The sequence below is a fragment of the Bactrocera tryoni genome, chromosome 2 (genome assembly GCF_016617805.1).
Source record: "Bactrocera tryoni isolate S06 chromosome 2, CSIRO_BtryS06_freeze2, whole genome shotgun sequence".
Taxonomy (NCBI): Eukaryota; Metazoa; Arthropoda; class Insecta; order Diptera; family Tephritidae; genus Bactrocera; species Bactrocera tryoni.
Window position 1 is genome coordinate 25,913,942 of NC_052500.1, and position 13,735 is coordinate 25,927,676.

General features: G+C 38.7%; 1 long non-coding RNA gene across 1 annotated transcript in view; it reads left to right on the forward strand.

Annotated features, from left to right (window-relative positions):
- The window catches only part of LOC120768211, a 500,046-nt gene extending 489,070 nt beyond the window's left edge, over positions 1-10,976 (forward strand). The window contains exon 3 of the long non-coding RNA XR_005704742.1: positions 10,774-10,976. This is a non-coding gene — a long non-coding RNA (uncharacterized LOC120768211). The remainder of the gene's footprint in view (positions 1-10,773) is intronic.
- The last annotated feature ends 2,759 nt before the right edge of the window (positions 10,977-13,735 follow it).

Here is a 13,735-nt window from a genome sequence, read left to right on the forward strand (position 1 = left end):
GCCGAAAATAGAGCAAAGGTACGCGATTAAATTCTGTGTGAAACTCGGTAAATCTGCAACAGAGACGTTTGATGTGATCAAGCAGGCTTACCCAGATGTTGCTTTAGCAAGAAGTGGTGAGTTTTGGTTGCACCAAGCCTTTTTGGAGGGCCGGTAAGAGGTCTCTGATGAACACCGGAAAAATAAGAAAATCTAAAGCGAAAACGATGGTCATTATCTTTTTTGATATCAAAGGCATCGTCCACAATGAATTTGTTCCTCTTGCACAAACCGTCAACGCCAAGTTTTAATAGGAAGTCCTCAAGAGACTCAAACGAAAGTTCGATCGGGTCCGAGAAGACATCGCATCAAATTGGAAGTTGCACCACGACAACACCCCGGCTCTCACGCTTCCGTAGTCGCCCTACATGTGGCCCCCGGACTTTTTTGTTTCCTTGATTGAGAATATTAAAATATACAATTTCGGAAACCAAATTGTCCATCCCAGAAAATAGTCCTCCTTTGATAAAGATAGTATAAAAATTGGTGAAAATAGTTTTTTGCGTATTTACACAAGATATTACCAATCGAGAGAACCAAATTAGGGTAATAGTTCTTTTTCCAGAGCTGAGAGATATTATCAGCCGAGACAACCCTTGAGTGTTAGAACTCGCATTCAAAATCTCCGTATATTGTTTCTTCGAAGACAAGTGAGGCTTTTCTTTCCAATAAGATACGTTTCTTACAGCTGGGAGTTAAATGAGGCTAATAACTAAGTTATAAGTGTTACTGCTTGAATAGCTGTCATGTTCCAGATTTGTTTCCTATATTTTTCTAACCCGAAGTTGAATTTCTTGGAAGCAGTGAATGTTCGTTGACTTTCAAGTAAGCCTCTATTGGAACTGAGAGTCATTGTGACCCTTAGATATTGAAAACTTTTCCTGCTTTAAGAATATCTTTAAACATTTGCATATCTTTATATACATCTCTTTAATATTTTGTTTTCTTCTCACATTCTTCCGCATCAGTTCAATCGCGGAAAGAACTACTACTTCCTCTCTCTGAACCACTGAGCTCGACTGCATGACTGTCGCCGCATGCTGCCTGCTTTTAGGCATGAGCCATTGTAAATATGCCGCACCGGGAATGTGCATAAATTTTGTCATTGATACGATTTATTGTCATGGCTGGCTGATAAAAAAATCCGCGTGGATTTCCGCGCGTGACTTATGGTAAACGCTGAAGTTTGCTATATGGCAAAGGAGTAAAATTAAAATTTTTCGAAATAAATTCCAATAAATATTGCACATTTTAAAGCGTGAGCGAAGAGCTAAAAATGCCGCCGGAACAGGAAACATTCTAACAAAATATAAAAATTGGCTTTTGTAGTAATAAAAAGTATATTTGCCTACTTAGTACAATGCTTTTACGGCTTTACGATTTATGCGCAAATTAAACAAGACAAAAAACTGCATTTTTTTCCAAATTGCTCCGAGTAATTTTTAATAACTAAATAGTTCCAATATATGCGCATGTGTTTGTTTGTTTGTGTGCCGTATATATGTATAGTATGTGTTCGTGCGCGTGTGCATATGGAGAGTTATTGCACACATTTCTCTTCGGCTCACGCTTTGTTTCCATATATTTCTAGTTGAACAGCGCCGTAATTCATTTTTATTACAACGCAGCGAAGTGCAAAACAAATAAGGGAGGGCTGAGTGTCGTATGGTGCTGAGCTTTTTATGCTCTCACATATTGTAAAACTGGAAGAAAACTGTAATGCAACGAATTGTCTGCGAGAATTCATAAGAGAAATGCAATGAGGGATAGACGGGATTGTTAGATATCACTAAAAACCTTAAAATTACGAAGGTTTTTCGAAGATTTTTTTTGGAAAAAAATGAATACTTTCACTGGAGAGCTCTGCGGCGTTTGAGCTTAATTTTGATTTAAAATCAAATTCTACTACATGTCACGTGTCACCAAAGGTGAACTGTTCATATAAGGTGCAAGGGAATATATATGCTGATTGGTATCAGATTCGAAAACTATTACACTAGGTGAAATAGTCCCGTATAACTTGATTGAAAGGCCTGACCTCCTTGCCATATGTACGATATAAAGTCAAGCAGAGAGGCTGAAATCAAAATATTGTATATATGGAGACTAGAAGATTATGAAAAAAGAGTTTAGCCATTTTCGGTACCAAATTACACCAGCTTAGCACACACGTTCACTTTATATACTTACCGAAGAACTATGATATAAAGTGGTGACGAAAACTTATGATTTTCAATGAAGCAATGCACTCTTTTCGATGTAAGTCTTTCTGGCAGCTGTTAACTGATATGTATACAGTTTGAACTGCCATTTCATAATGAATCTTAAAACTTATTATCAAAAGAATGGCAGAGTCGGTACTTCGAGCAACCGTGTATCGTAGATCGGTTTCGCACCATACTAAGTCTAGCGGCTAATGCACCCAAAACATTTTAGCTGCTGAAACATAATTATTGATTTTTTCTTGCCTGAACTAGAGGATGCCATACAGTCAACGAAACTATCTATTTATTGAAGGAAATTTATGGCGAGCGCATTAGATCCCATCGTGGGTCTCCAAAATCATGCGAATTTGCACCGCTTAACAATTCAAAAGTGCACGGCCGGACATATTATAAATATAAAATATATAAATGGCGCTACTAGAATTAAATACATATGCTTCTTAGTTAGCCCTAACCTTTAAAAGGCAAGTGTACACATTTGACGGCTGTCGGATCATTAGTTTGTGAATTATACGTGCCATTTTGAGTAAAGTAGCTTTTATTAGAAGAGGATGAAGCCATGCGTAAGAGTTCACACAAGTGAGGAAAGTTCTCTAAGCGCCATTCACTTGGGAATGGCAAGAAACGATTGTTTTGTACATATGGTTCAAGCAGTTCACTTCCAGTCTTATACCATGTATCCTTTGGGTAGCAAAAAATCAGCCATTTAAAAGAGAGCTGAAAGGAAAAGGTGAATCATTCCTCCCCTGGGTTGTCCGCTCAGTTAGGGACCGCTTAAAAAACACTCTAATAAAAATTCGACCATAACCATGTAAGACTGCACACAATGAACCCGCTCCAAGGGATGGAACAAATTTTATTGACTTCCTTGAAGAAGGAAGGACCATCAACAGCGACATTATTGGACCGTTTGAAGGCTTAAATCGCCAAAAACGGAAGCATTTGGAGAAAAGAAAATGCTATTTGACCAAGACAGTGCACTGTGCCACAAGTCAGTGAAAACAATGACAAAAGTCCATGACTCGGGGTTTGAATTGCTTCCACATCCACCGTATTCTCCATATCTAGTCCCTAGACGACTGACTACTTCTTCTTCTCATATCTCAAAAGAATGTTCGCTGGGAAGAAATTTTGGTCGAATGAAGAGCTGATCGCCGATACTTAGACCTATTTTGGGGCAAAGGACAAATCGTATGACAAAAATAGGGTCTATAGCGATCATGTTTTTTTTTTTTTTGTTTTTTGTTTCCGAAGGGAGAATCTCCTAAAGATATTACAAGTAGTACAGTACACCTCTTTCGGGATCACGCCCAGACAATATTACATAACTATGCTGGACTTGTGAAACAGTACGCCTACATACTAAGCGCTTAACACAGGCTGCTGTATTGTATTTGGACCTGCGGGAACGGCATTAAGCACTACTTCGCAGGACCAAGCTGGGCGATGAATGCCTATTTCTTTCAGTCTGTGTTCTTGGAGCGCTATAGCGGCCCTTCGTTCATTGTGTTTCGTCATCGTGGCTAAATTTGTCCAGATATTCCCTGAAACAGCCATATCCCGATAAGAACTGCGTTTAGTAAAAATCTGTCTCACCGTGTTGTCTGTCAATCCAGGCTGGTACATTCTTAATTAGTCTATATGTTCATCTTCCTTTATCTGCCGCATATCATTGCTTCTGTCACTCATCGAGACTTGTCTTTCTCGGCTTCTTGCCTTTGTCGGCCATTAGCGTGTGTTCATGGCTTTTATGTTCAACAAAAAGGACGAATTTTGCCAATAAAATATGTTTCGCTCTGGTAGGCCGAGAATCTTCAATATACTAATACTTTTTTGTAAGGTTATGTAAAATCGCTTGTCTAAACAGATTATAACGATAAGATTGACGTCTTAGAAAAAAAAAATATAGAGCGTTATTGCTGGCATACGACACCAAATGCTGAAAAATGTGGTCCAAAACTGAGCCACGCCTTCAGAATTTATACAAACCAGACGCGGCGGTCCCTTACCATAAATTATTTTAAAACATAAGAACAAATCGTTTTCTTCACATTAAAACTAAACTTTTGGCGATAACCTTAAATTATATTCGTTCTATTCCTTCTTGAAAACCACATGTCTAAAAGCCCCTCTTCATGTAAGTATAATCTCAGATTTTACTAGTCGACTGTACTTAATTCGCTACAAACAACGATTATGGGAACCCGATATTTATACATCAGTTGCAACATGTTGCGTGAGTATAAAAATTGCAAATGCAACTTACAATAGACTGGCATTCATGCCACATACAACCGAATGCACAAGAAAGCCATCAGCGCATCAGTTCTCTCACCAGTGACTACGCATTCTGGTATGCGAGTACAGCAAGCAACAGGCCTCCCATTATTATCACTGGCCTTCGCGCCAAGCGGCGATGATGTACCGTTGCCTTCATTGTAGATTTTCATTACTTTCTTTTATGCGACTTTTTTATTTGATATCATTTATTTTAGTTTTTTTGTTGTTTTTTCTTCTTTTATTTTTAATCTTCTTCCATATTCGTTTTTTCTTTATTTTTATGCCTTATTGCGGAGATGAGTTTAACATGCGCCTAGCGGCTTGCCCGTAAAACTTTGGTGCGACTACATTCGCCACTTTCCTTTGCTTTTATTTGCCTGTCTGTTTGTGTATGTGTGTCCTTGCGTCCGTTCATCACACCACAACACATGCCACATGGGAAATGTATGTAAAAGCATCGTGCAACCGTGGAGTTTTGTGGAGTATTGTGAAATGCAATTTCTTCTTTTGTTTAAAAACTACCCGAGAAGTACAGTTGTAACGAAATTGTAAATATTGTAAATGGCAAAGTGAGTTATGAGTTACGCAAGAGGCGTAGACACAGCTTGTGCGAAGTGTAGCTTAAGAGTGTTTTCCGTTTCAGCTTTCGGAAATGTCGAAAAAGTGTTGTTAATAAATATTATATTTTAAGAAGTGAGTTCTTCTCAGACGGATTCGACCCTTCTGTAGATATTAAGTATCAAAAGTGCAATATCTCGTACTGGGCCACAGTAAAACGATGCAAAATATTATAAAACCCGACTTCGGACGCATAAAATCATCAACACCTTCGTAGACTCGCACTCAACGAATGTGGGACTTCGAATCAAACCAACACCCTTTGCAAACAAAGAACTCGCAAATTACACAAATTCGTACAGGAAGCTATCGCAGGTTAGGCTCCTACATATCCAGAATCTACACCGATATACCAAATATGTATCCAGCGTGCAATGAGTTCCCCCATAACTACCACATTGCATGATCAACGAACCCCACTCACGTGACATCCCTTGCACTATGATCCGCCCCCGTCGAAACAGCACGTTTTCTTGACCTACCGTTGGATGAATTCGATGACAACCAACCCGAACCTTACCACCCATGCACGGACAAGATAACTACTACAACAACTACCATTACTATGTCAACAACCATAAGAGACGACTTATTTATACCAGTTGTTTGTTATTTAAGCTTTCAATTAAATTATCGCTTCATCAAGATGAGAAGTAATACTGATTTTCTTTCTATTTTGAGGTATCAGAATTAAGGGCGTATGCTACGAGCACCTAAGTTTGATATCAAAGGAAACTGACCGCTTTTGCCACAGCCGTCCTCATCTTATAATGAATGGTAAAGATGCGAGTGTAATTCTAACCTAACTATCTCTTAGCAAAATCCTTTAGCTATCCTGCTTGCTGGTTGTAGGTCATTCCAGTCGAGTATCTAACGATTTTAGGGCCAAAATACTCTCACTGAAAAATGTTGCTTTTACTTTGGCTTATGCCTTTTTGGTTTGGCTTATGCCTCATATTCTGCATTCGTTTGATTGGATGAATAGTCATCGTGCCCTGGAAGTATAAGACATTATTACTTTATTAGGGGGTTTTCAATAGAGACGCTACAAAAGTAGACTGATAGGGATAGCGAACGACGCCATACTTTTTCCGCTTTTTTGACATTGACTTGAGGACTTCAGTAAGGTTTTCCATTTCATCATGGAAAGATATACGATCCAACAACGAGTCGAAACTATTAAAATTTACTACCGAAATTCGGAGTCAGTGGCCTCACCTTTCACAGCGCTACGTCCAATTGATGGTCGTCATAATCGTCCTGTCAGACCAACAATTGAACGTCTAGTGGAAAAATTTGAATGCACAGGCATAGTACAAAATGTTCCTGTGCTAGTGAGACAAAGAAATGCTCGTAGTGTCAAGAATACTGCTGCCGCTAAACTGCGGCCAAACCAGTCTCTCACACGTCGTTCTCAAGCGTTGGGCATCTCTGTGAAGTCGTAGGAGCGAGTTTTGCGAAAAGATCTTGACTTACATCCTTACAAGATCAAACTGACGCAAGAACTGAAGCCGCTTGACCACCAAAATCGTCGTATGTTCTGGAATTGGTCTCAGCAACAACTTGAAAATGATCCGGATTTTCATCGAAAAATCATCTTCAACGACGAGGCTCATTTCTGGCTGAATGGCTTCGTCAATAAGCAAAATATGCGTTAGTGGCCAGGCAGCAATCCACACGTACTCCATGAGTCACCATTGCATTCCGAAAAAACTACGGTCTGTTGCGGTTTATGGGCCGACGGCGTCATTGGGCCGTACTTCTTTTGTCCGATCCTAATCAAGACCGGCACGTTACTTTGAATGGGTATCGCTACCGCTCAATGATAACCCAATTGGATGATATGGACTTGGAAAATATGTGGTTCCACAGGACGGCGCCACAAGCCAAACAGCGAATGTCACAATCGATTTATTGAAAAACAAATTTGTTGAACGTGTTATCTCACGAAATGGCCCAGTCAATTGGCCACCTCGAACGCCGTTAGACTATTTCCTGTGGAGCTATGTCAAGTTTATGGTCTATGCCAACAAGTCAGAGGCGATTGATGTACTTCGTACGAATATCGTATGTGAAGTATCGGCCAATTTATGCTTGAAAACAGTCGATAATTGGGTTCAGCGTCTAGACTTCTGCAAGCGTGCCCGTGTTGGCCATACAAAAGAAATCAAGTTCCATCTTGAAGCGAAAATAGTCAAATAATCGGCACATTTAGTCTTTAAAAATGATCCGCTTACACAGCGGAAACACGAACGGTGCTTTTAAATTTTTGAGGGAAAATTTTGAACTATTTTGGGTGAAGGTACAACGTTTTATAACCATTTACACTTAGTTTAAACTAAACTGCTCTAAGCGATGTCATATGAGTCAAATATGTGTAACCAAAGAAGGAGATTCTAATCTCACTTTTGGGATAAAACCTCTCTGAGATATGCCAAATAATATATATATAGGTATAGAAATTATTTTTTTTTTTAATTTTTTAATTTTATTTTTATTTTTTTAATTATTATTTTGTTTGCCAAGATATATTAAAGGTTTCCAAAACTTTGGATAGTGTTATTATAAATTTATGGGGAAGCAAGTTGAAATGTTTATATAACGGAGAAAGCAGACACTATCGAATAATTGCAAGTTATCCCACTAGGACCACCCATTACAAACATACACCAGAAAGACGATGTACGGCTTTTTTGATTATTTAGTTTCTGAAACATCTTTTCCATGTGTGTCTTTTGGGCACACAGGTTAAAACCAGATAAATAACAGATGGGTTAAACTTTTACAAGTAATATCTATGTTGGAAGTACCTGCCGAATGTGTTCAACTAAAGATAGCTTCTTGGATTATTAGCTGATTATTTGTTTCCGGGTGTCTATAATAACCGTTTTCATAACCCATACGATTTTGTTTTCCAAAAAACACGATAAGGGCATCCCCGTACTAAATTGTTTATGTTACGCCCCATTCACATGTGTTCCATAAAACAACTGATTGTACCTGAGCATGTTCGGTCCAGGCAAATACCAAAATATGTATATGTGCATACTTCGAATATATGTATGTACATATATACAAATGCTCATAAGCGCCATCGCCATTGTTTTATTTTATTGCTCCCACTTCGCGGAATACAAAAAACAGCTGTACTAACTGTATGCTCAAACAAATCGAACAAAAAATTCCTGTGAAAGGCAAAAGGAAGTTGCAACCATGGAAGCATAAAGGCGTTGCATCGCATTCAACCGATATATTATATATACTCGCACACCATATAAATTTTTTGCGCGCAACCCGCAACCGGTTCGTGGGTGTAGTGTTGCATTGGCGGCGAGCGGTGAATGCTGAATAATGTAGTGTTAATTCTCATGAGTGCAATGCTGTTTGTTTTATGGATTTAATGCATACTCACACAGTTATTGGATGCAAATCAAATACAAAAGATATAAAATAGCAACATACAAAAAGCTTGAGCACACAAAAACGAAAATTCCATTACCAAAAGAAGTGCAAATTGAGCAAAGAGTGTGAGTTGAGAGTGCGAGAAACACAGAGAAAAGTGATAAGAAACCGCTGAACCACTGCAGCATAAAATAGTTATTGAATATAATTGAAAGCTTTCAAATTGCGCACTGAAGTGATGACCAAATAAAATGTGTAACTGCAGATATTTTTGGGAAAAATTCATAGAAAAGGTGTTTTTTTACACAAGTGGTTTTCAAGATGAAATAAAAGGCTTTTAATTTAATGTGAAGGCCAAGAGTTAAGCTTGGTATAATATTGGCTTGTCTATATATTTTAAAAGTTATCTTGGTCAGATGACCGCTTCATAGATAAGCAACTTCACATAACCCTTCCATTAAATACTACTAAACTATTATATTTAGAGTTGTTATGCACGATCTTGGGGGCCACACCACAAGCCCAAGAAGCGATATAATGCGTTCACTAAAAGTTTGCTTCTATACATTGATTGCTTCACTGATCGTATGGCATGTAGCCCAGTCTTGTCGATTGTCCATATCAACAAGAAAAAGTCATTAATCTTGGCTCCATTAACTGTAGAATTATGGAATTATGCTCGGCTTCATTTTTGAAGATATGTGGACCAGTGATACCCTCTGTCCATAGAGAACACTCTGCCTTTTTGATTAGGTTAGATGGCTGATCAAATATCGCATACGAAAGAATTATTCGTTTTCTTTAGTGGCGTAGACACCGCTTACGCGGTTATAGCCGAGTTAATAACAGCGCTCCAATCGTTCCTTCTTTTCGCTATTTGACGCCAATTCGAGTTACCAAGTGAATCTCTCCAACGGACTAGAGGTCTTCCTCTGCTTCCACCGCCGGGTACTGCGTCGAATACTTTCACAGCTGAAGTGTTTTCGTCCATTCGGACGGCATGACTTAGATAGCGGCTACGCTCTTATCTCGCTGAAATCTGTCAATGTTGTCATAAATCTGGTACCGCTGACTTTTTTTATCTGCAAAAGCTTTCTCTCCTAAGGCCGACTCAGCAGTTGATGTCATTGCCCATGCCTCGGTACCATATAAAAGAATTGGAGTGATGAGGGACTTATAGAGTTTGGTCTTTGAACGTTGGGAGATGACCTTACTTTTCAATTGCCTACTCAGTCCGAAGTAGCACCTGTTGGCAAGAGTTATTCTGTTTTAGATTTCGAAGCTGACGTTGTCGTTGATATCGGCACTTGTTCCAAGATAGACGAAGTTATCTACGAATTCAATGCAGTTGAAGAAGTCCCCTTGTCTGAAACCTCACTTGGTGTCGAACTGGTCGAATAGGTCCTTCTCGATTGCAAAAGTATTGTCTCATTAAAAAACGTATATTTCTTAGGTATGCCTCAAAAGTGAACCGTGGATCATATTCTCGTATCCTTCTACGCGCAGCCTTAACCTGGATTAGAGATTTTTAGAAGAAGCGTTAGTGAGTTCCCATTCAGTATTAATGTTATGCCAATATTTGGTCTTGCAGAGAGTTAAAATTTTTATTATATTATGCTTAAACTTCTACAGAGTAATTTAACATAAAATTTAATAATTGAAGTCTACAACAACATTGTTATATTAAATTGCTTCAAAAGTTTCTTAGATTATAATAATAATATACACACACGCGCAGGAAGAGGCTAACAGATCGAGAAGACTGCAGGTAATATATGGAGCAAGGCACCAGGGAAACAATGGCGCACCTGTCGCGCATTGGCAAGACTACGCTGTAAACATTTGCGGTCCCCACGGTATGATACACTAGAAGAGGTATTGATAGTGAGGCTACAGCGTTTGTTAAAATTCGCGTCAAGCGCAGGCATCCTAAAGGCTGACTACTCCTCTTGGACCTAAAAACTGAACTCCATCTGGTATCGCAAAGGGCCAAAACTGGTCTATGCGTGTCTAATTGGCCTACCAGAATAGCCTAATCTAACCTGATAATAATATTAGTTTTTCTATTAATTCTATAACAGAAGAATCGGTTAGGAGTAACGTTTAATCATTATACGCATAAACTAAACATGAATCTAATCTCCATATTGTCTTCACTTATACTTGAGAAAATTTTCACAACTTAGTTCCAGTTTTTGTTTCAATTTAGTTCCAGATTTCACAATATAGCCTCGAAAACCAAACTCTTCGCTACAAGGCATGGAAAAGGGATCTGGGACAATTTGCTGACGCGCAAGTCCTAATATCAAAGCATATCGTCGTAATTTCTGAACTTTTCCACGATAGTTCATCACAGCTTCGAGCGTGTTCCAGAGTTAAAAGCAACAGGAGCCTACTTATTCGCAATTTTTATAATGAGTAAGTACTTTAGTAAAGAAACTATTCATAAAACGTATTATTTTGATTATATAACGAACTCACATTCTAGCTTTTAATAGACCGATGATTCCAAAATTATATTATATATTATTATAAGCGAGAGCTTCAGCTTCTTGTTCTAAAATAACTGTTTGTGGTAAAAAAATATGTCTTCTTTACTAAAACCCCGCCTCATCATAAAAATTGCGAATAAGTAGGCGCCATTGACTCATCTCGCTTAACACAATATTACTTGACTTGGTGTACGATGAAATTGAAAAACTCCCAGAATTTATCACTACCTTGCGTCTAGCCGAACAACAAATATCTCTTTCCTTTATTTCAATAAAAAAATCACATTTCCAAATTTCATACCCGTTCGATTTACCCGCAATAAGTGAGAACTACTTTGTAAACACAAAATGCATATAACAGACACCTGAAAAACATTTCCACGCATTCGTCCTTAACAAGTTTTAAAGCCATAATAACAACTTTTTCATTTCTACTCCAACGCCTACTTGAAATTTTCGTAATTCCTCATTACGTGCCAGGGCCTAATTAGATAGCAAGTCAAGTTAGTACCACCACAGCGAAACGATAAACAATGCAGAACAAAGTTACGCCCACAACAGTCAATATACCGAAGCCCCCAACCCACATGGGAGCAAACAAACGGCGACCGCGGCAGCTTAGGAGTGTCCACCTCATACTTAGCGCACACACCTCTGCCCTCTCGCACCTTACCATGACGATAAGTTTGAAAGCAACTACGAGTATAACAAAAAACAGCATTATATTTCGCTATTGCGTGTTCGTTTCGTTTTTATTGCTGTTTGTTGTTGGTGTTGTTGTACGTGGCAGTGTTGGTGATTGGCTAAGTGGTTGCTGGCAGTTTAGTTGCGCTGCTGCTGTTGCTGTTTTTTTGTTGTTGTTGCTATTAGTGTTGTTGTGATTGTTGTTGTTATTGCTGTTGTTATTGTTGTTGTTAATGTTGTTGTTGTTGCTGTTGACTGTTGCTGCCACTATTACGGTTTTATTAGTACAAAATGGAAAATTGTTGTTGCGCCTGGGCCAAAGTATTTCATTAAATTTGTTTATATTGCACTCTATTGTTGTTGTTTTATGAGGTGAGAAGTACTTTTAAGTGTTTTTCAACACGAAAACTGCATTTGAAATTGCGTGGAGTTGAAGAACTCGCATCCTTTCATAGTCGCAGCCCATCTCTTATATGTCTTCATTGTCTTCCACGTGTCAAACTACCACACACACACATACATACATTGGAGTTATTGCAGCACTATCTCCCTCTGGTAAACATGTCTGTATGTACATAAATAGGTTTTGTTGGTTCTCGCTCCTCATTCGTTTCGTTATAATTCGTGTGTTTATTGTTTATGTTGTTGTTGATTATCTTTGAAGAGTGTTTAAGTGAAATTTTAAAACAATTTCAGTTAACATCAACAAAGTGCTAAATTACTGATTGCAACTTGAAACGCAAATGTGGAGCTTACCCGCATTTCATACACTTTTCACAAAGCGAAGTCGAATAACGCAAAGTCGAAGTCACGCTATGCCATGTAGGCGGATTCTATTTTGCGCTACGAAGGCGTTACGACGGTGAGAATGAAACAGTAAAGTCAAGCAGCGTTGAAATAGATAACTGCAGTGATAGATGCAGTAATGACAGGGCCAATGAAAAAGAAGTAGTTAGGAGAAGTATGAATCGGTGCTCCGAAGAGAGTTCGAGACCACTTAGAGGTTAGAGGACATCGGAACTGATCAACGATTTCATATAACTCGTATCAATAGGGCAACATTTTTCACGAGTCTTATTCGATATTCCCGGAATGACAAAAGTAGCTGACGAATTTCAGATTTTCGGTCTATGTCCATTAAAAAAAATCTTAAGTGTACTGAGTCGCATATGTACACATTTTCTTTTTCCTCTCATCTACTTGTTCCATACTTATGATAACTAGCAAGCAAGATGTAGAGTTCTGCAAGCTTAAGAAGCTATAATAGATATGGAACCAGGTACAAATGCAGTCTGACTGTTGAATAAGAAGTGGTGTCAATTGGAATAGGTGAAGTGTCACGCCATGCGTTTCTCGGACTTAAACGATCTTGCAAACAAAAATACTTTCAAGTACCACCACAAAACTTATAATTGTATCATAACCACTGAAAGAATTCATTACAAAACATACTCATTTGAATTAAACAAGGTTCTAAAACCACATACCGCTAGAGTCTGTACCAATATCAAGCTAGATTCCCTCTTTCTATGTCGATCTCTTTAACTTCTTAATTTTCTGGTGGCATGCACTTTGACTCAGGGAAAGCGCCCGACTGTGGTATTCGCCCTTGCCAATGCGCAAAGGACCATAAATCTTCCGCAGAACTTTTCTCTCGACAACTCATAACGGCGACTCATCAGATGTTGTCATCGTTCATGCCTCTGCTTCATATAGTAGGACGGGGATGATTAGTGACTTTTAGAGTTTGGCCTTTGTTCGACGGAGAAGACCTTACTACTCCATTACCTACTTAGTGCGAAAAAGCACCTGTTGGCAAGCGTTATTCTGCGTTGGATTTCAAGGCTGATGTTGTGGTTGGTGTTAATACTGGTTCTAAAATTGAAGAAATTATCTACGACTTCGAAGTTATGACTGTCAACAATGATGTGGGAGCCAAGTCGCGAGTGCGACGACTGTTTGTTTGATGACAGGAGATATTTTGTCTTGCCCTTG